The sequence below is a fragment of the Canis lupus genome, chromosome 5 (genome assembly GCF_048164855.1).
Source record: "Canis lupus baileyi chromosome 5, mCanLup2.hap1, whole genome shotgun sequence".
NCBI lineage: Eukaryota > Metazoa > Chordata > Mammalia > Carnivora > Canidae > Canis > Canis lupus.
The window spans coordinates 77,441,641-77,464,079 of NC_132842.1; the positions used below are offsets into that span (position 1 = coordinate 77,441,641).

Below are 22,439 nucleotides of genomic sequence, written 5' to 3' on the forward strand. Positions count from 1 at the left end.
TGTAAAAGCAGGGATGACAGTCTGCGTCCTAGGGCTGTTGTGAGAACCCGACTCAAGGACTCAGGTGAGGGCCCAGCACAGGCACACTGCCAGGTGCCCGGTAGTGGCAGCTGCCCCCGAGGATGGGGACTGTCATTCCCCACCTTCCCCTCCCCTGACTTCCCCCACCTCCCGGTCCATTCCCAGGAGTTGGGATCCCGCCGCTGTCCTGAGAAGGCTGCAGGCTGTGTGCAGAGGGCAGGGACCTGGGGCTCCCTGCTGGGGCCCTGCCTACCACCCTCAAGGCTCCTGAGCACCTGGAGGGCCAACCTGTCCTGGAGGCAGGTAAGACACCTGCAGCTCCTGGGGGCTGGCCCTCAGGGCTGGGTACCCGCTGGGACGAGTCTAGACTGTGCCTCGGACCTAGCTGGCGCACACGGCTGCTCAGCTCTCTCCCACAGCACTCCCGGCCCCTGAGCTCACCCGGGAGAGTTGGTTGGACCGTGGCTAGAGCCAACAGAGAATGATCGAGGCCGTTTGGGGGAGGGCGTGCCAGACTCCGCTTCAGGAGCCTTATAAACTTGCTCTGCTTTAAGCCCCACACAGTCCTGCAGGGGAGGTGCAGCTAAGGACACCGGAGCGGAGAAAGAGAGACCATCACTCGTTTAGATCACACAGTTAAGTGCTAGAGACGAGCTCAGATCCAGATCCACTGGACTCTAAAACCCACTTCTTTCCTGTGCATCTTTTTACAGAAAGGAGGAAGGTAGCTCAAGTTAGGAGCCCTTTCCTAGCACCAACTGCTCAGACCAACTGCCTCAAAGATGTAGTAAGCCCCCTGTTACCAGAAGCATTCAAGCAGACACCAGCTAAAGGCTGTTCAGGGATCCTGTGCAGGGGGTGGGGCTTAGAGGGAGCAGGTTGGACTAGACTCTGAGGGGCAAACCCCAGTGCCCACATGAGACAGGCGGGCATCCTGATGAAACCCACTGGGGGGGGGCAAGGGGGGTGCTTTCCAGCTCCAGCCCACATTGCTGTGGGAATGGGGGCCTGATTTCCTGTGATTTCCAGAGAGGTTTTATAGCTGGAATTTTACGTGCTATCTCCTAATATTTAAAGTTGGCAGCTGATGCAGACATTTTAACAACAGCGCAGTGTGGGCAAGCCTGTGGGTAGAGCAGCCGCTGCTCCCGGGACTCTAGACCTTCTTGCAGGGCTCCTGAGGCGGAAGAGTTGTGGCTGGCAGCTCGATTCTGGGGCACTGGGGCAGCGAGCAAGGCAGGATAGAAAACTGCACCCCGAGGGCAGGATGCAGTCACCAGCACTGCTGGGCATCTCCTACCCCAGCCAGGGCGCCCAGAAATATTTGTTGATGGGCGGGAGGCTTTGCCAGGGGCGGGGGGTGGTGGTGGTGGCTGGGGCTCTGCACTTCCAGGTCGAGGTGGAGCCAGCCGAGCCTGGGTTTTGCCCATTTCGCAGGCCCTGGCGCTGGGGGATCCTTGCCCATCTCCTCCGTAAGCACGAGGGGCGGTTCTCTGTCAGGGGTCTGCCCCATATTCCAAATCCTCTTTAGCAGGATTAGAGTAGAACTGCCTTGCCAGAGTTCCGTGGGGGTAGGAGCAGCTTGCATGCGAGCATCTCCTCACCCTCCGAGACCCCCACGGTGGCCCAGCCCAGGGGAACCCTGTCCCCGGGTCCCTCCCTCCCACCCCTATCCCTCGGGCTGTTCTCTGTTTCAAAGGAGCAGCTTGCTCCCTCACTAATGGGAAGGAAGGAGCTGTTAGAGCCTCTCCTAGAGAAATGGGTGTCTCAGCAGAGCCTTTGGGAAGAGAGTGACGCCCCTCCTCTCCCGAGTGGTCGGGCAGGCAGCTGCAGAGGGGCCCGGCTGGGGGCAGGGGACAAAGCTGCCCCCCCCATCCCTGTCACCGCCACCCGCATCTTCCAGTCTCCCAGGCTAGACTCCGCATCCCTTCTGTCACCCAACCCCTGCTTTCCCTCATTTCAAAGGCAAGGAGAGCGAGATTCGTGAGGACGGATGAATGGAACAGGAAGCTGGGCGGGATCTGGGATGCTGGTCTCCCCTCCCCGACTGGGCTCCTACGGAGGGTCCTGGCTGGGTGCTACGAGAACGATTGATCGTTGAATGACTGAATGAATGGACGAGCAGCCGTCCAAGGGTCCACCCCCCGCTGGCCAAGGACTTGAGGCCACCATCGCCGAGGGCCGTTTCTGGGCTGCAGGGTGGCTTGCTTTCTGGAACCCTGTGCAGGTGTGCCAGGCAGGCCTGCCAGGTGGGCTCAACGCAGCTCTCGGGGGGTGTGAATCTGCCCATGCTCACCCTCTCCCACCAGCACCCGGGCCCCTTGGGACCCCGCTCCAACAGAACAGGGAGGTGGGGTGAAATGGCAGAACTGGACGTGGCCATGCAGGGCGGCCCCTGACTCCTGCCCCTACTTCACAGCCCCGTCCCCAACCCGAGACACTTCTGTAGTCATCATTGTCGTCCAGGAGTGGGAAGGGGAGGTCCAGGGAGCATGACACAAGCTCCATGACGTTCCCCATTTCCTGTGAGAGATACCCTCCCAGGACTATTTCTTCTCACTTCGCCTTTCTGAGCCTCAGTTTCCCAGACTAGGTGAGGATAATGAGGATGTGACCAACTCAGAGGGTTGCTGTGGGGCTCGCGTGAGTTCACCGGTGCAAACATGCTTGGGGACCTGTCAAGAGATCTGGGATGGGGGGGCGCTACTACTGTATTTTAGAGGGTGAGGCTGTCCTACACCCCAAGGGAAGAACTGCACAGGGCGCCCCCCCCCCCCCCCCCCCCGCCCAGAGACAGGTAGAGGAGATGCTCTAGCAGGAGGTGGGCGGGTGTGAGTGCTCCGAGTGGGGGCAGCGATTAGTGGTTAACTCCCACCCTAACCCCTGCCTTGGATGTCTTGTCGCACCAGGCTGTCTCACACAGACTCCTGTGAAGAAGCCCCCTCCCTACCCCTCACCCCCCACCGCCCCCAACCCCGACCCACAGCCCCTTCTCATCCTCCACTGCCTTTATTCTGCGAGGGGACTGGAGGGGGCACATGCCTCATCCTTGCATAGAAACCTGGCCTCCTCCCCTGGCTGGAGGATGGAGCCGCCTGAAGTCTTGGGAAGAACCAGATTCCTAGCATGCGGCCTCACTTAGGGCCTCAGCATTCCCATCTGTAACTCGCCCATTTCACCTGTTTTCCCGAGTTGTAATGGGCACGAAGGGAACGTGGCGCTGGCACTCCACTGGAGATAGGACCGTGCCCAGGACGTGCTCGCAGGCTGGAGGGGAGGCAGCCCCCCGCCCCCCCACAACAGGAGTGAGGAAGTAGCTCAGGTTTACACAGGAAAGATTTACCCGGAGCAGCACGGCAGCAGGGGGAATGTGTTTACACTTTGTACTTTGCCTCTGGAGCCAGGGCAGGAATGCCTAAGACAAACCTGTCAGACGGAGATGGAGCGTGCGCCACATTCGTAATTCACTTTTTTTTTCCTGGTAGCTGTATTAAAAAAAGTAGCAAGAACAGAGGCCAAATTGAACGTAATAATATATTTGTTGAGTGAGTGTTGCCTGGTACGCAATATTAATTTACTGATCAATTCACTAATTCAAGAAGGCCGTATCGAGCCCGTCCCGGGGCGCCGGGCCAGGTGCTGGGATGAAGGTGGTGGACCACACGGACGCGGTCCTCGTTCTCACGGAGCCTCAGCCTACCGGGGAAGCAGATAATTAAATAGGCAATTACAAAATCCCTTTCCACGTAAGGGAATATTTCAGAAACTGTAGGAAAACTTAAAATAAAATTTACAATTTAAAATATTTCACCGAAAAAAAAAAAAAAGTCCTCTTGAAGCAGAAAATACTGAATGTAATTTAGCCCTTGCTCGGCGGCTCAGAATCATCACGGTGAACAAAGAATCATTGAATATTGATGTGGAAAAGGACTTCAAGATGAGTTCATTGAAGCCACTGGTGGTGGGACAGCGTCGGACAGAGGCGACTGCAGGAGCACCGGTGGCGGACCAGCTGGCCTTGGGGGCCACGGGACCCCGGGCTTCTCTGCTTTCCTAGGGTGACCCTGTCTTCCCTGGCTCCCCGCTGCTGCTGGGCTCCTGCCTGCGACAGTCCCCAGCTGCCTCCTGCTTCTAATGTGGACCGAAAAACCACGCAAGCTATTAGAATTGTATGCAGAGTAAGACTCCGTGGGCTCTAAGCAGGGGACCTCCCTGTTAGTGAAGCCCACTTAGTGGCTTAGTGTCGGGACGGGGCTGCCCGGGGGTCTCCTCCGGTACCTCTGGCTGTTCTCAGGATATTTGTTCTCAGGCTGGAGGGTAAATGAGGTGTTGTTATAAATACCTAAGAGGCTTATTAATGGCTGGGCATGCACAGACTAATTGCTTCCTCCTGTTTACATATAATCAATCACTTCCACAGTTTGGAGCACCCGCGGCGGGAACCGGGTAGAAAGAGGACCACACCGGGGTAGGCCTCCGGGGACCAGGCTGGTGCACGAGGCTTTTCTGCCCTGAAAACCAAACCACACCCTCCCTTTGTTCCTCACTCCCCTGGCCTATGCTGTCCCCCTCTCTCCTCCCCACTCCCAGGAAACTTCTTGAAGGAATTGTGTATTCTGTAGACTTCACTGCTTTCTCTCTCCATTCCTCCTCAACTCTTACCACCTCCACTGTCCCCCACCCCCCACCCCCCGACCCACAACCCCGGCTCTTTGCCCTGTGCCTGGGGTCGGCCAGCATTACCGTCTACCCAGCTGTGCAAGTTAGGACACTAAACTTTGTCTCCTCCATCAGCCGAGTATCCAGGACATCCCAAATCCTTTGATTTTACCACCTTAAACCCATCTGGGATGGGTTCTGCTCCTCACCATGGCCACCAGCCCAGTCTGAGCCCCCATCACCTCTCACCAGGGTGACTGGCCTCCGGGTGCACTCCCTGGGTCCCTTCAGCCTTGCACCACACCCCAGCCAGAAGGCCATTCACTGCCAAAGATCATGGTCAGCCGTTGCCCCACACCTTCTCCTCCCCTGAATAGAGCCTTCTAGAGCCTTCCACTCTTCTCTCTGGATAAAGACCCAAGTCCTTATCATACCTGCAAGGCCCAGTCCAGTCCAGGCACCAGCAATTCCCTTTCTGCTTTCTTGAAGGTACTGCACCCTCTCACACACACTTTGTCCTCCGGTCCCTCTTCTGGAACATTCTCCTACTTCTGTACCCCCTGTTCATCCTCAGGGAGCCATGCCCGGGTCGGTGCTCTCACAGACCCTTGCCCATCTCCATCAGCACCCTTGGCTCAGTTTGGAATCTTACCTGCACGTGTGGTTCCTTGATTCGAGCCACTGTCCTGTGAGAACAGGGACTGCCTCTGCTCTTGCTGGACACCAAGCCTTCAGCATCTGCCACATGAGCCGCCCTCTGTAAGGATTTTGCCTTGTCCCTGGCTCCCTTTGGAGGCCTGGCCCAGGCCTGGAGCTGGTGCTAGATTCTCTCGGCTACTAACAGCCCATGTGACTTTAGGCAAATCTCACTACCTCTCTGGGGCGCTGCTCAGCCTGGGGGAAGGTCTCCAAAGGCACAGTATTCACTACGCCTGTTAATCTTAACGACAGCCCTTTGATGTAAATTCTATTATTATCTATACTTTAAAACGAGAATAATGGGGGGTGGGGGAGGTGACATATTTGCCCAAGAAGCCACAGCCACTGAGTGGCAGGCTGGGGATTTGAACTCAGATCTGTGCTTCCAGAGCCCACTTGCTTAGTCGTGAGGCATTGGAAGGGGGGAGAGGGGTGGGTGCTCAGAAGGGAAAGTGCAGAACGTGGGGCTGGTCGCGCAGGGAGGGAGAGAGCAGATGCCACTTGGCTACTGATCTGTGGGGTACCCGGTGGGTGTGCTGACCCTCCCTAAGCTCCTCAGGCTTCTGGGGGAAGGTAGAGGAGCTCATGGCCCCCAGGAGAGACCACCGCCGGGCACCCACAGGGGACGGGGCAGGGAGGTTCTGCTAAGTATGGGGTCGGAGGGCCTCACACCCTGCTGGAAGGCTGGATCGTCGGGCCAGGCCTGGGGCCAGGGCCACACTGGGCCTGAGCTCTCAGCCTGACCATGGGCTGGAGCAGGGCCCCTCCCTATGGGGTCCCAGGATATTGGGGCTCCTGGCAGCAGGTGGGAAAAAGCCTCTAAATGTGTTGGGAGGCAGCAAAGGGCTCGGACTCTGGAGTCACACCTGGCTGGGACCCCCCCCCCGCCCCGCCAGCCTGACCCTTGCCGCTTGCCCTGTGGCTTCGGGAACTGGCTTCCCCTCTCCGAGCCTCAGGCCCAGACCTGTCCAACGGGGACACCGCCACCTGCCCTCATATTGTGAAGATTGAAAGGGTTCGTGGCGCGCAGTAGGCCCTCCTGCATCTCAGCCTTGCCCCCACGCACCCCCTGCCTCCCCCAGCCCAACCCAAGGACCTCCCCCAGGGAGCAGGAGGGAGCAGGCCATGGCTCATTATCAGAAAGAGAAGTATTAATATCCCTGATATTAAAAAATAACCTTATCATCATTCTGCCTTGTCGGGAGGAGACGAGCCCACATCAGCATTCTGACAGATGGGAACAGCTCTCTGTGTTTGCGGGTATTTGCGGGAGAGAGAGAGAGAGAGAGAGAGAGAGAGAGAGGAGAGAGGGAGGGAGGACACAGTGTGAGAGGGAGAGAGCCTGGGTGACAGTGCCTTGTGGGTGGGGAGGCCGGGGGCTGCGTGGGTGGGAGTGTGGGGGCTGCGGGCGGGTGGGCGGGGATGGCACCTCTCCCTAGCAGGGGAATAGTTTTAGGAGGCTGACTTGGTGATCCCCATTATTGAAAGTATTGAAATGCTAAGCAGCTCTAAAGATCTCTGCCTGATTTTCATTAAAGCTGCTGAGGCGGAGGGTGCGCTGGGAGGGGCAGCGGCTCCAGGCTGCCTGGGAAGGTCTGATGACAGGAGCCAGCGCCGGGGTCACGACCACGCAGAGGCCGCGGCCGCCTTTCCAGCCGCCACCACTATCACCATCACTGGTCACCGCAGCCCCCGGGGGAAACCCTGGCCCTCCGTGAGGCCATCTCGGTCACCGAGCAGCCCAGTGGCCGAGCTGGTGCTGCGAACCCAGCCACCCCAGGGCCCCGTGTGGGCCCACCACCTGCCCCCGCCTTCCGGGCCCACGGGCTCCTCTGTCCTAGGAGCAAAGGACCCCAGTCCCACCTGCATCCCAGTCCTTCCATCCATGTTTTCTGAGGCTGGACAGTGTGGGGGCTTGGAGGGGGGCACTGGGTGCGGACGGCACGTCGACTGCTCTCCAGGAGCCTCCAGCCCCATGGTCATTTCCTGGCCTGGCCATGTGTAGGAACCCCAAGATGCTAAGGAAGGGTCGAGAGGAACGAAAGCTAAACAGCATGGTGATGGTGTGCACGTGGGGAGGAGGAGAGGGGAGCCACAGGTCCAGAGAGGGCAGCTGACTTGCCCAAGGTCACACAGCCAGCAACAAACATGGGACCAGAACCCAATATCCCGGCTCCTCGCCCAGTGCTCCACACGAGACCCTCTCCCCTCGGAGCAGCTGGGACAAGGAGAAAGGGCAGGGCTAGGTTTGTTCACACGTCAGCCTAGGGGTGAGGCGGGGTGGGGGAGTCCCTGTCCCGCTCCCCAGCAAGGCGGGAGGAAATAGTCAGCTGGAAGGGGTCATCGTTTGTGGGGTGCCCATGGTGGGCTGAGGCTTTGCAGTTCCCCTCTCCAGTAACCCCACTCCAAGGCTTCAGGGGTATCACGCCTCTTACATTAGGGCTTCCAGAAGGTGCAGAGGAGAGCAAGCTGTCCAAGGTCACCCGGCCAGGAAGCAGCCAGACTGCGATGTGCGCCCAAGAGCGTGGGACCCTCAACTCTGGCTTTGTCCCCCTCCGCCAGACAACCCCCCGGGGGGAGGGGGGCAGGTTTCTTGGGAAGGAGATAGAGTGTGACTTGGAAGCTAGAGACCTTCGGTGGTTTGGGGTCACCTACAAGGAGCTCCCAAGGGTCTAGTTTGATTTGGAATTGTCCCCAAGCAGACTTACTCTGGGATGCCTGTGGAAGAGGGGCTGCGAGCCCAGGGCTGCCGGGCCCAGGCTGTTTGAATTCTCGCCAGGCTGTTCCGGCTCCTGGCCCAAGGTCATTTGTTCGGTGAAGAAAGCAGCTTCTCAGCCCTGCGCGCCCCGCCCTCCCTGCTCTGAGCCGAGCTGGGGAGGCTGAAGGACAATGTTCCCGGTGAAAGCAGATTACCCCGCGAGTGTGAGGGGCCGGCCGGGCGGGATGGCACTGTGGTGACAGGTCCATCAGGCGCCTCTCCAAGGGGATGCTTCCCGGGGCTCCTGGTGACAGGCCCGGGCTGTGGAGGGAGTGCTGATGAGGTGGGGACAGCCTGGCCCCCCCTGGCTGGAGGCGGCCATCCAGCTCTGGCCTCTGGGCAGGGCCTCCGACTCTCTGATGCCTCCTCCTGAGAGCCCCCCCCCCCGGAATCACCCAGCTTGGGACCGTCCCCTGCTTCTGTCCCCCCTTCTCCTGGCCATGGCCTCCCTGCCTCCAGGTGCCCCCCCTCCAAACCCGCTCCCATCCACTGCCCCGGGGCCCTGCTCACAGCCCCAGGAGAAGGCCGAGCTCCTTGGCCTGCAGGGGAGCCCTTCGCAGTCTGGCTTCTGCTCCTCCCAGAGGCTCCATCTCAGACTCCTCTCCACGGCTCCAGGCCCCTGCACCTGCTCCTCCTTCCTCCTGGCACCCTGCTGCGCCCTCCTGCCTCCCCAGGGGGCCTAACCTCTACTCCTCCCGCAGCTTGGACTCACCTCCTCCTTGAACAGAAGCCCTGCAGTCTGGGTTAGGGCCCCCCGGGTCCCTGGACTTACCCCTTCGTCATCCTCCTCGTCCTGACAGCTGGCTGTGGTACACTCACGCCTGTGGGGTGTGTGCTAAGTGCCCACATCGCTTCGCTCCATCCTGGCTCCGACCAGAGCGTGGGAGAGGCCTGTGTGGCTATCCCACCCAGCAAGCTGGGGTGCCTCATGTGTGCCCACTTTATAAAGGGGGGGGGAGCGATTGCTCAAAGGCACTAGCAGGTAAGTGGCTGATGTGAGCCAAGAAGTCCAGGATCCCGACTGTCCACACTCAGTGCCATATGCCACCCCTGGTATCTCAGCATCTGGGGCTGGCTGTTCCCTGGTTCTGGCTGGAGGTCAGCCCTGTTCAGCCAGTCTTTGGCAGGGACCAGCAGCACCCCCCCTCCCCGCCCCGGGAGTGCCCTGGGCCTCTGAGCAGCTTTCCATGGAAGGTAGGGGTTGGACGGGGTGGGCACGTGCAGGGGGGACAGAGGCTCCCGGTGTAGCTGGGAGTCCACAGCCTCTCCCCTCTGAGCTCCCCCGGCCCCTTTCTGCAGCCTCCCAGCAGATCCTGGAGTTCCTGACCCCGCTCAGGAGTGACCTCCGGGCTCCCAGATCTTGCCTCCTGTGTGCAATCCCATCCCCAAGCTTCAGACTAGGCTCTCGGCCCCACCCCGCTCCACTCGCTGGCCCCCTGGCCCCCAGGGGCGGCTGGAGGGGGAGGAGAAGCATCTCGGACCCTGGACCCTGCCTGAAGCCCTGTCCCCGGCCCGTCTGGGCTTGGGCTTGCTCATCAGCCGGTCCTTCCACCAGAGCTGTGAACCCCACGTGGAGCTTGGCGCTCTGGCCCCACCTCCTCTCCCCACCGCTGCCAGGGGCTGCGGGGTGGGGGGGGCGGCTGGGGATGATGAAGTTGTCTCAGAAGGAAGAAGCTAAAGATGTAAACGAGCCCGTGAAATCCCCGATGACAGCCGTGACCACTGTGGCTCCAGCCATTAAACACGGAGCTTTAACGGCCCCTGGAATACACCTGGGGCACTTGTCAGCAGCTCCTGCTCAGCACACGTGCAGGCTGTGTCCACGCGTGCACTCGGGAGTGTACACACGCGTGCGTGCACACACAGGCTCGGTGAGCACCACAGAAGGGTGGGACAGGACCGGAAGTCCCCTTGGCCTAAGATGGGGAGCCTGGGGCCCTCATGGCCGCCTCCCCTTTCACCCCGTGTGTGCATAGGCTCCCCGGTCCCCTGCACCCTCCCCCGAGGCTGTGATGGGCAATATCCACGCGTCCTCCCGCCCCACAGCGCAGCGCAGGACCTGGGCTCGGACGGGAGACGGTCGCATCACCCATCCGGAGGATTCCTGAGAACCTGGCGCTTTGTCTGAGGCCCACGCGGGTGACTCGAAAGCCTGGGCTGGGGAGTCTGGGCGCTGAGTTCTGGCCTTGCCACACGCTCCTGCGGGACCTTGGCCCCCTGTATGACCAAGGCCTCCCCCTGTTTGGCATTAGGGAAAGTCCCTGTCCTGCCCTGACTGTCGGAGCATCGGAGCCCGGGGTTCCCGCAGCCTGGCCTGGCCTGGGGGCGCCCCCACCCTGCAGGGCACCAGGGGCTGAGGAGGCCCCACGAGGGGAGCTTCCTCCGCAGACCAGCATTTTCCTTCACCTTCACGCGGCACTTAGCAAAGGCACGTGGAATAGACTCAGGGAGGGTTGGTTAGTCTAGATGTAGCCGCCGAATCCTGTAAGAGTGAATTTTCAGGAAGCCTTGGGGAGTCTCTCCTGGGTCAGCTCCCCACCAAGAGAGTTCTGTGTCCTGGCTCTTGCTTTCCTCTCCAGGTGAGGGTCTCACCACCCCCACTTCCCCACTCAGAGCAACAATTACTCTGAACCTGCAGGGCCCTGCTCCCCGCCCCGGCTACTGTGCTCCGTTGGCTGGTACACTCCTCTTCCCTTGCCCTGTCCCTTTGCCCGGTTTACTCACACCTCCGGTCCCCAGGTCTCCAGAAGGCCTCCTCTGGTTCCCCACATCTGGCTGAGGTGTGTCTTCATGCTGCCCAACCTTCTGAACATCTGCCATCACAGAACTTATCACAGTGACCTGTCCTTGCTGGGCCACATCTGCCCTCTCCAAGCACCTGGGGGTGTCAGGGGGCCCCCCAAGGCTGGCCCGGCACACGTGGGCATCCACATGGACTTGCCGAACGAATGAACGACCCAAGAGCAGCTCAGGGTTGCAGATTCCGGTGTGCAGTCCTGTGGCTCCCACTGGTTCCTACCTCGTGACCGTGGTGCCCACCCGGCTCTGCAGGCACCCGAGGGCCTGCCACCTGCGGCGTGTTCTGGGGCCAAGATGCTTTCCGTGGCTGCCTGTGTGGAGAGCTCAGGGCTGCAGGCGGGCTCGGCTGGGGATGGTTCTTCAGTGTCAGGCATAGGCCGGTGCACAAGAGTCGGCTGCTCCCTCCGGGTGCTGTTTCCTCCCTGGGGTGGGGAGGGACCCTCTCTCTCACTCACGAGGGCCTCAGGGCCCCATCTTCCAAATGACTCAGGGACTTTCCACCTTCCCAGGGGTTGCCTGTCTCAGATACACGAAGCGGGGTGCCAAGGACTTTTCATTTTCAAGTTCCTGAGCAGAAAACTGCCCGTCCTTACCTGGTGGTGGCTTGTAATAAGACCAAACTGCGAGGGATTATCTTCGGTCGAAAAGTCAGGCTGGTGGCAGGTGGGGGTGGTGGGGACAGGTCACAGCGGGGAAGGGGGCGCGCCTGCTGGAAGGTCCAAGACTCCAGGCTGGTGGAGGGAACAGTGATGGGCCTATGATCCGGACGGCAGGACCGGAGGACAGGCAGAGGGTCGCCAGGGGAAGTTCACGTGCAGGCAGTTGGCTCGAGACAGACGTGGAGCCCCTGAGGGTGGACACATTGGAAGAGTCCCAGGAGGGGAGGATGGGCGGGGGGACAGGGGTGGGCAGTCAGTAGGCAGGGGGCACGAGGGAGCTACTTAACCTCTTGGTCCCCCTTTCCTCATCTGTAAAATGGGGATCCTAGTAGCTTCCCCACGGGCGGTTTTGAGGTTGAAATGAGCTTTCATAGACACAGCTTGGAACAATGCCTGATGCATTGCGGTGCCGTCGCGACCGTCGCCAATGCCCCTTCGGGCTGCTGGCATCGTCACAGTAACGGCGATCCTTCGCGGAGTGGCGACGGCATCCAGGTGCCACTCACGTAAGAGCTCCCTTTGTCCTCATCACACTCAGCGTCAAACTCGAGGAGGCCTAGAGCGTGCTCACTGGCCGCGGGTCACCAGCCAGGGAGCAGCCGAGAGCCAAGGACCCCAAAGCAGTGTCTGGAGAGCCCACACTCAGCCCTCTCCCCAGGGCCTGGGGCTCTCTGCCCAGGGCTCCTTCCTGACCCTCAGCCCCTGGTTTCCAGAAGCCCTCGGTTCGGTGGTGTCCCGGGAGGGGTGGGGGGCCTGTGGGCAGAGGCTCTTGGCCTGGTGAGGCTGCAGGCTGAGCCAGTGAGCATGCTCCGAGGGAGCCCCCAGAGGGTGACCACCAGAGGCCGCGTGTGGGGAGCCCAGCCCAGACCCTGGCATGGTGGCTCTGTCCAAACCCCCTGGCCACCATCTCATTTCCAACAGGGACTCTTTAAAGAGCAATGACCAGCTTGCTAGGGGACTTCAAAGATAGTATTTGATGAGTTTTAGCAGCTTCAGCAAAACTCTAATTTGAATTTCAGGCGCTGGTGTGTGATTTCCTCGGTGACAGCTCCGAGGGATGCTCGGCTCGGCTGTCATCCAGAGGGGCCTCTGCTGGCTGCCGCAGCCGCCTGCCTTCCAAGGAGGAGAGACGGGGCTGAGAGGAGCTGGGGCCCCACCGAAGCTCAGGGGGAGAGGCACACGCGAGTGACAGCGAGAGGGCGGGCGAGGGAGGGGACACGGAGAGCAGACACGGGGATCAGGGATCCGAGAGAAGCAGGAGGCTGGAGGGGAGGGAGGGGCGTCTGAACAGGGGTGAGGTTGGGGGGGCCGTGCAGGGAGGAGAACCTCCAAGAACCTCCCAGAACCACGAGAACCACGGAGGCAGGAGGCAGGGAGATAAAACCCAGAGGGGAAAAGGCGAGAGGAAGGGTAGAGGGAGAGACAGACCCACGGCCACAATCCAGACGGAGGGAGGGAGCCAGAGAGACCCCACGGACAGTGAAGCCCGAGCACAGGGGTGGACATGGGGACACAGAAGACAGCAGAGGGGAGGCGGGAGAGGGAAGGGAGGATGGGAGGGGGGTGAGGAGACCCCGGGAAAGATGCTGCATTTGCTAAGTGAGCTCAGTACCAGGCCTGCGGGCAGGGCTAGGGTCCCGGGGGAACTAGACAGACAGGGTGGGAGCATCAGGTGGCAGGAGAGGAGCGTCAGGTCACCCAGCCCCTCCCTTCCCGCCGCTGCCCCTCCCACCTTAGCTGGTGCTGTTCTAGGGGTGAGGGGCGCAGCCCTGGGGCTCCCCCACCCAGGCTGCTCAGCACCGCCTTCCACCCCAGCCTGGGCTCTGCAACCTTTGGGGCCCAATCCCAGGGCAGTGTGCAGGATGCGGCTCATTTCCACAGAGCCTGCCCCACACGTGTGCACACACACACATGCACCCACAGTTGCACCCCCACCCCCCAGCACTGGGAAGGAGAGAGGAAAGGGAGACACAGGAGGAAAGAGGGCCCTGGGAGCAAAGGAAAGGTCACTCCATCTCTCTGGGCTACATGCAGCTTCCTCCTCTGCAGAAGCTCGGAGAGAATAGCTCACATCCCAGGGGGGCCTCGGGAGGGTGAGGGGAGGTCATTCACACACAAGGTTCAGTCCAGCCCTGGCTCCGGTGAACCTCAGCTGAAGGGACACGCATCCAAACATACGGACCCTGGGTTCTGAGGTCGGTCCCCCCCACGAAGTCGCTCTTCCTGGGGGAGGAGGAAGGCAGTGCCCATCTCCCCTGTCTTCTCCTTCCAAGCTGAGCAGGAAGGTGAGGAGGCCAGGAGGCAGGGAGGCTAGCCTTACGGGCAGCTCCTACCTCCAAGGCCACGCAGGTCTCCCGCCTCAGAGCCCCTGTGACTGTGGTCCAGAAGGGCCCTCTGCTGGGTGGGGAGGGACTGGGAGGGAGAGGCAGCCCACAGCCCCCGACGGGACCACAGCCCTCGTGGGTGTGTGGGAGTGGAGGCTGGCGGGCAGGGCAAGATGAGAGTTCCAGCGCAGCACCACCAGTACCGCTGTGCTAGCAGCCCCTGATCACGCCTGGCTATCGAGCGCTTGAAATGTAGGGGAGCCTGAAATGAAATGACTCTGTATGGAAAAAATGCAAAAAAAGCTCATGAGCTTTTTAATGTTAATTACGTGTTAAAATGAAAATAATTTGGATGCATTGGTTAAATAAAATATATCACATTAATCTCACTTGTTCCTCTTTACTCTTTCAATGCGGCTAATAGAAAATTTAAAATTCAAAAAAAAAAAGAAAATTTAAAATTCCATGTGGCTCAAGTTATCTTTCTATGGGTCTGCGCTGTTCTAGGACATCTAGACAGCTGAGACTCCAAACATCCCACTTTGCTCGGGAGTGACGGAGGGGAGACTGAAGCGACCCCCGAAAGCCCCTCCCAGAAGCAAAGGGACTTGCTCCAGGGGCACCTGGAAGATTCATACGTAGCCATCGGGTGCAGCGCTGGGGAGACCAGCGTGGGCTCCTCTGGCCTGAGCGGGCCACCAGCTGGGCCGCAGGGAGGGAGAAGGCCGAGCTCCCGACAGCTGCAGGGAGGGTGAGGAGCTGGGAAGGGCTCCCAGTGGGGCTGGCGCCGGTCCCCACCTAGGGTCGTCCCACGACGGAGGCCGGAGAACCAGTGGCACCCCTGCCACCACCCGAGGAGCGAGCTCATCGACAAAGGGGGGAGGCGAGGCTGGAACTGTGGGCGCTTCTCAAGGCTGCGGTGCTTAGGTGGTTAAAAAAGGGCAAAGGAGAGCCCTGAAAACACGACCTGCTGTTGCTGGACGAGGACCCCCAGGGGACCCGCAGGGGGCTGTGTGGAGAGCAGAGCTGGCTGGGTAACCCGGGCCGGTCCCTGAGCCTCTCTGGGCGCCAGCCTCCTCCTTTGTGGCCTAGCGTCTACGAGGGCAGGCTTGGGGGCCACGCGGACCCGGCCGTGGCTCTGCCACTTACCCTGAGTCAGTCACTTAACCTCCCTGGGGTCCCCATTCTTCATCTGCGAAGCGCGCCCCACTCCTACCTCGAGGCCTGGTGAGGCTGCAGGCTGAGCTGCCCAGCGCCGAGGATGGGCAGATACAGGCCGGCGGGGCGCCTTGGCCCAGCGATCAGGGCCTGGGTGCCGGCCCCCAGGGGGTCCCTTGTGGAAGCTGAGGTCGTGCTGAGTGCGCTCGGGAAACGGAAGGGGGGCGGAAGGCGGCCCCGGGTGGCGGGAGGCAGGGCCCTGGGCGGAGGAGGCACCCGAGCCGCGCTTGGTGCTGACGCCGCCGCGGATCCTGCGGTTGGAGAGGCTCCAAGGGCCGCCGACCTCACAGCCCCCGGGCCCCGGCCCCTCCACTGCCCCCCGGCAGGCTCTGCCCGCACAGCGGAGGCCCTGACACGGCACCTCCGGGGCTCAGGCCAGCTCCGCCCGCCCGCAGCTGTGCCACCTCGGCCAAGTCCCTTTACTTCCCCAAGACCCCGTTTCCTCACCTGTACTCTGGGGACAGGCGCACCAACGAGGCTGCGCTGGCTCCCGGTGGGGCCCCTCGGGGGACAGTCCAGCCACTGAGGCCCCTCTGGCCAGGCCTCTGCGGCGACAGCGGCAAATCCCAGGACCGGGGAAGGGAGAAGGTGCAGCCGCAGCCCAGAGGCCAGCGGCTGGGGGTTCCGGCCTGGGCCCGGGGGGCCGGGGGGGCCGGGTGCTGCTTCGACCTCCGCCCGGCCATGGGGCTGGCGCAGAGCTGGCGCAGGGGCTACTGGCACGTTGGTAACCCGGGCAGCGAAGTATGAGGGCGTGGTGAGCGATGAGGAGGCTGGGAGGCTGGCAGAGAGGGGAGGCCGGCAGGGGTCAGATCTCGGGGGGCCCTGCTGGGCTAAGCTGCCAGGACTTCATCTTGGGCGCTGTGGCGGCTGGAGCCGGGGGACCACCAAGTCAGATCCCTCTGACAGTTGTAAGGTCGGTGAAGACAGCTTTAGGGCCCCTTAGGCCTTTCCTTTACTGGCTTGGGGTCCCCAGGGCCTCCGGCTGCCTCCCTCCCATCTCCTCTGCAGCCCGGCAGCCCCCGTACTTGGAAACGGCCCCAGGACAACGAGAGACCGTGGCTCTGGGATGGACAGCCCGGGCCACCCTCGGGGAAGCAGAGCACAGAGGACCTGGTTGGGCCCGTGCATCTGCCTCCCTAAACCCACCCCTGCGTCTTCTCACCCGATCCGTGCCTGCTTTCAGCCGGTGGGTTCACACCCCGGCTCCCCCACTTACTCCCTTTGTGGTCTTGGGCAAATGACTAATTTCCTGCCTCAGTCCCTGACCTGTAAAATGGGGAGGAATCTTCTCGTTTGGGTGTGTGTGAGCTCCCCTATCTAGCAGCCATGACGAGGGCTTCCGTGAGCCTCCCTCTGTCTAGCACCCCTGTGAAGTAGGCAGGGGAAGGGATGGTGCTTCTGTCCCATTTGAGGGACAGGGAAGCTGACACTGAAGGGAGGCGGTCTGTCCAAGCACACTTGGCACACCAGGGGCACAGCTGGGACCAGGACTCAGGTCCTGTTTTGGCACCTGGTCTAGAACTCTTCCCACTCTATTAGATGTCATTAAACATCAGTATCTCAAGTTGAAGGGTGAAGCTCTAATGCGGGTATTCCAAGTAACTTCCAGTAGCTCAATGTTATTCTGAGCTGAGGATGCGCCAGGAGGATATTGTCTCCCCTAAACCCAGTCTGCATCCCACTTACCCAAAGGAGTCGTTCTACATACGCATCTGCATTCTCTGCCCCTAGACAGGGAGCTGGGATCCGATGCACTGGCCTTCCCCAGCACTGTCTAGCAACCGGCTGACATCCTGCCTGGCCTAATCTCTGGAACCTTCCTGATGCTACGGCCCCTCCTCCACCCCCCTGCCCCTGGCACAGCTCTTGTCGTTGAGTATAATGATTGCCTATTTCCCTGTCTGCCCCTTGCTAGACTGTGGGCTTCAGGGCAGTGTCCCTTAGCTGGTCCCCTCTGTCCCCAGTACCAGAACTGAGCCCTCTATTATTGTGGTCAAATGAGTGTGTGCTCTAAGCCCTGACCCTCCCCTCCTTCCCCTAACCTAGTGCCTCTTATCGTTTTATTTCAGTATTGCTCCCCACGGAGTCTTGTAAGACATTTTCTCCCCTCGTCTCCACCCCCGTGAAATTCTAGTACCACAGACATACCGTGTATCTGTGTACGTACCGTACGTGTGTCTGCGCCGTACACGTGAAGAGTATGGTTCTTTTCACCCTCCGACAGCCGAGCATCATCCCCCTCGAGAATGCAAGCCCTAACCCAAGGCACTTGTGAGTCCTGTGGACTGCAAGCCGCCCTTGCTGGGTGCTTTCTTGCTTCACCACAGCTAATCACTTCTTGGTGGAACATGAAGAGGGCAACATTGACGTCAGGGCACATTTGCTGTTCACATGGTGTTCTGGGAGCAGGAAGGTCTGCCCAAGCTGTGGGGGCCCAGCTCAGAGGAGGGTAAGGGCAAGCTGGCCTCACTGGGGTGATGGGAGGGCTCAGCTGGTGAGGCTCTTAAAGATTGTCTGGTCCAGACTAATTTCACCGATGGAGAGATTGAAGCCAAAGAAGGCATGTGGAGGCCTGGGGGTTAGAGAATTTGTAACCAGACTATGAGTCTTTTGAGGGGAGGCCATGTCTTACTTGTTCCTGTATCCCCGTTGCCCGACATTGTGTTTGATGGGGGTTAGATGTGCAGGGTGTGGTGAATGAACACATGGATGATGGATGGATGGATAGATGGATGCATGGATGGACAAAGGAAGAGCAGACTCATGCCCGATCCTTCCCCACACTGAGGAGGCGGAGTCCAAGCTGCAGCTCAGGTCTCTAGAAAGCTTTGGTGATGCCAGGTGGGCCTCAGAAAAGAAAATAGGAATGCTGGAGAGAGTGATCTCTAACACCCCTGACTGCAGACTCTCACTTCAACTGCCCACCCTACCCCTCTACTTGGGCGTTCAACAGACATCTCAAACCTAGCAAGCCCCAAAGTCAACTCCTTGTCTTCCTTCTAGGACTCACCTTCTGTGGCTTTCCCCATCACAGCACATGGCAACTTTCAACCAAAATTCTTGGGCGTCACCCTTGGCTCTTCTCCCTTCCCCTCGGATCCCACATCCAGTCCATCAGAGAGATTCTACTGGCTCTACTTTCAGCATCTGACCACTCCTCACCACTACCCTAGTCCAAGCCATCATCCCTTCCCTTGCTTGGCTAACAAATGAGCCACTCAGAAACGGACTTTGGTCACAGTCTCATTTTCATTTTAAAATTCTGAGCAAAAAAAAAAAAAAAATAAAATAAAATAAAATAAAATTCTGAGCAATTCTGCTATGATGGCCCTTAAGTAATCCCCCAGGATTCCCCCTTCTCATTTATTCTTGACCCATAGCCTCAACACCGCACCCAAAACACACCAGTGGCTGGATCCTTAACGTGACCTAGAAGGTCCTACATCTTTTGGATCCTGATTTTTTTTTTTTTTCCTAGCTTCCTCTCTCACTACTCTCTCCCTTGCCCACTCTGCTCTGGCCACACGGCCTCCTCAGTATTCCTCAAACAGGCCATGTGTACTCATGCACATGCTGAGGCCCTTGCACTGGCTGTTCTCTCTGTGAGGGGTGGGGGAGGTCCCTCCCCTGGACACTCACATGGCCAATCCCTCAAGCCATCAGGTCTTTGCTGAAGTCATTTGCTAAGCGAGGCCTGTCCCGGCCACCCTACTTAAAACTACAACATTGCGGCATTGCCTACGTTCTCCTGGACACTCGGCATTATCCAGCATTCTATGCACTTTACTTATTGTCTGTCTCCCATACTAAAATATGAAAGCAGGGATTTTATTCTGTTCTGTTCACTGTGGCGGCTCCAGCACCCAGAACGCTGTCTAGCCCTTAGTAAGTGCTCAATTGATACCTGTTGAATGAATGAATGAATGAATGAATGAATGAATGAATTCTGGTTCAGGGATGTGAGAGGGGTGTGGTGGGGCCATGCCTGTCTCCAGAAGCCTTCAGCAGGGCATGATCTTTGTTCTTTGGCCACTTCGTGTGCCCTCTCCGCTCGCTCACTCAGCAGAGGCCCAGGGATCTATAGAGGGCTAAGACATGAACACAAAGACTATATAATTGCACTTCTGTGAGAAACCCAGACTAATTCATAGAGAGAGGACGTAGAGTGGTTTCCAGGGCCTGGAAGGAGGGGGGAATGGGAGTGATGCTAACAGATTTGGGGCTTCTTTCAGGGTGATGAAAATGCTTAGTGGGAAGAGCTTCAGTATGAAATGATGAGCAAGTTCTGGAGATGGATGGTGGTGACGGTTGCACAACAGTGTGAATGTACTCAATGCCATGGAACTTTACACTTAAAAATGCTAAAATGGAAAATTTTTTTTGTTTTGTATATTTTACCACCAAAAAAAAAAAAGATGGAAAAAAAAAAACCCAACCAACAGAGATTACCCCATGCTCCATATTGTGGATCCCACAAGGTATCAGAGAAGCCCAGAAAATGCTCTGGCTGGTGTAATTGGAGGCAATTTTCTGGAGTGGGAGATGTTTGGGATGGGCCTTGAAGGTAAGTCTGGCCTTGTGTGTGGGCTTGGCTAGGGTACACGTGGCCCCACATTGGGAACCTTGGAGCCCTGTCACCTCTCCCTCTCCCTGCCAGCCTGGATCTGAGCCCTCAGGAAGGCTTGGGGGGAAGCTTCTGACCAGGAAATAGGGAGCAGCTCACGGTATCCAGGGGATCCTACCTCCATAGGCCTGCTGAGTGGAGGGCTGAGGATGTCCCCACAGTCTCAGGGTTCCTGGCTTGTTCATCCTGCCAGGTAGGCCTAACCTGGAAGACTCAGGGCACAGACACACCAGGCCTCCCACCATGAGTCTCCCTGTCGGTGCTAAGGCCAGAGCGTCAGCGAACTTGGGGTAGAAGAGAACACTAGGCACGGACTCCCCTCCTCGCTGTTGCCCTGTGAGCCTCCTCCTGCAACAGCTGCCCCGTCGAGGGCCAGGCCCAGGGAAGCTGACAGTAACTCAGGCCTTGGGCTACCCTGAGCTCTAGGGTTGCTTCAGACCAGGGCCGGCAGGGCGGGCAGAGCCACTGGCTCCGGGTCCCACTCTCCTCCTTGGGCAGCCCCTCCCCCCAGCTCTGGAAAGCTAGATGTTCCTGTCACCTGGCCTCACCAGCCCCTCCCAGCCATGCGGTGGTGGGCACAGTCCCCTCAGCCCTCACTACAGTGAGGGAAGGCAAGGCTGCACTGGACAGAAGCCACCACGGGAGCCTCTCTTTGGCACCATTCGCCACACCTGTGCCAGCATTTTGGCCCAAAGGGACACACTTCCCCTCCCATTTGAGGCGGCGGTTCTTCCAGTGTGTGTTCCCCGAGAGGGGCAGGAGGTACAGCTGGGGGTTGTGCACGCAGCACAGAGCCCAGGAGGGCCTTCACCGCACGCTCACCGTGTGGCAACCCCGGGCCGGGCTCGGTGCTTGACACCGCAGGGGTGACACCATCGCTGATGAGGAAACCGAGGCTCGGGGAGTTGCAGAACATGCACACGGCAGCGCCAGGCCCAGAGCCCTGACTTCTCTGCTTCCAGTGCTGTGGAGGAATTGCAGGCAGCTGGAGAGAGGCCCCCGGAGGCTGTCAAATCCAGTCACTGGGTGGGGGTGGGGGTGCTGTAGAGACCGACGTCACACGGCTCATGGGTGACAATGCACTTAATTTTCCTAGGACTTCTTATAAACATGCTGACACGTTGCCACAAGTCTTGTTAGTTCCAAGAGAAACAAAAGTCGCATGTAAATTTATGGTACGCTTTAAAAAAAAAAGTGTGTTTAATTGAAACAAGTACCTTCCAGGACAACAGTCGTCAGAATGCCAGATACAGGAAGGTAGGCCTGCCCCGGGGAGCACGATGGGCCCCAGCTGCTCCCTCCACGGGGCTGACGGTTGGTGCCCAGGCAGCACTTGCAGTGTAAGGCTGTCCCCTCGAAGGTGGGGAAGGGAGAGGGTTTCCTGGTGGCATTGGGGTACCTTCTGTTTCAGTTGAGCTCTGGTCTGGAGCTGGTGACAAACAGGAGCAGGAACGAGGCATCTTGTGTTTATAGCAGTGTGACCTTCCAGCAAAAGCTGGGTGATCTTGGACAAGTTCCTCAACCCTGGTGAGCTCCAGTGTACTCACCTGAAAAATGGGCTAAAAGGAACGTCACCACAGTGTATGAGCATCCATCGCGGTGGAGGTGGAGCCCCTGGTGTGGACAGTGAGGAGGATGACGACAATGGAGGAGGGCACAGGATGGGGACGGTGCTGACCTGCTGACTGCAGGAGCAGGAGGCGAGAGCTAGCCTTAGTGAGCGAGGGCAGGCACTCTCCACCTGGTGGCCGCTGCTTACCACTCAAGTGCCTGTCCCCCTGGCACCGGGCACCCATGGAAATGTCATGGGCTTTGGGGACCAATAGGGTTGGACCTGAATTTGGGTTCAGTCACTCCCCGTAGGACTCTCACCCAGCATGATAGCCGTTAGCCACAGGTGATTATTTAAATTAAAATTTAAAATTCAGTTTCTTGGTCACACTAGCCACATTTCAAATGTTCAAAGCCACATCTGACTAGTGATTCCTACATCAGACAGAGCAAAACAGACCATTTCCCTCACCACAGGGGATCCTACTGGGCAGTGCTCATCTGGCGACCTGAACGGAGATGGGACTTCTGCACTGGGGATGATGCGCACAGCCAAGCCCGTCCCTGCCGTGAGGACTCTGGCTGAGCCCCGAGTCCACTTATTCTCAGGGCTTAAGTAGTGCTTTTTCTTGCAAAGTGGATGGAATGCTGGGTCCAGCTGCTCTGATTGCAGTTCTGCTACTGACTTACTGGGTGACCGAGTGAGGTCACCTCCTGGAACCTCAATTTCCTCATTGGCAAAATAATAATTCATGCTCTTTTAGCCTCAGAACATTGCTGCCAGAGTCAAGCAAGTAAATGATTCAAAATGCACTGAAATATGGGGACCAGAGTGACAAAAGGGATAGCACAGTGGAGTGGGAAAAGCCTGCCTCTGGTGTCAGACAACTGGACTGCAATCCTACCTCTTATTAGCTGAGGACCCTTAATGTCCACAGAGGCTGCGTCTGAATTCCTTCACCATAAGAGGAATAATGAAGATACCTCAACTTTCATCTTGCTGTGAGGCTCAGTAATGACCTGAAAATAGCAGAGCACTACTCAAGAATAAGGCATTATGGGATTACTGTTGCCTGCACAAGAAACGAGGGAGGCCAAGCTGGGCCAAGCGTTTGTCACCTCGTCTT

At 58.9% G+C, this 22,439-nt stretch overlaps 1 long non-coding RNA gene across 3 annotated transcripts; it reads right to left on the reverse strand.

Annotated features, from left to right (window-relative positions):
• Positions 1-3,521: 3,521 nt before the first annotated feature.
• On the reverse strand, positions 3,522-9,268 carry LOC140634238 (uncharacterized). 3 transcript variants are annotated; one of them, XR_012031751.1, is made up of 6 exons: positions 8,910-9,268; positions 8,088-8,398; positions 7,243-7,397; positions 6,558-6,627; positions 5,333-5,437; positions 3,522-3,717 (listed from the first exon to the last, which is right to left on the reverse strand). It is a non-coding gene; the product is annotated as an uncharacterized lncRNA (long non-coding RNA). The 3 variants fall into 3 exon arrangements; XR_012031749.1 differs by having other exon boundaries at positions 8,648-9,268; XR_012031750.1 differs by having other exon boundaries at positions 5,333-5,418; positions 8,648-9,267.
• Positions 9,269-22,439: the final 13,171 nt, after the last annotated feature.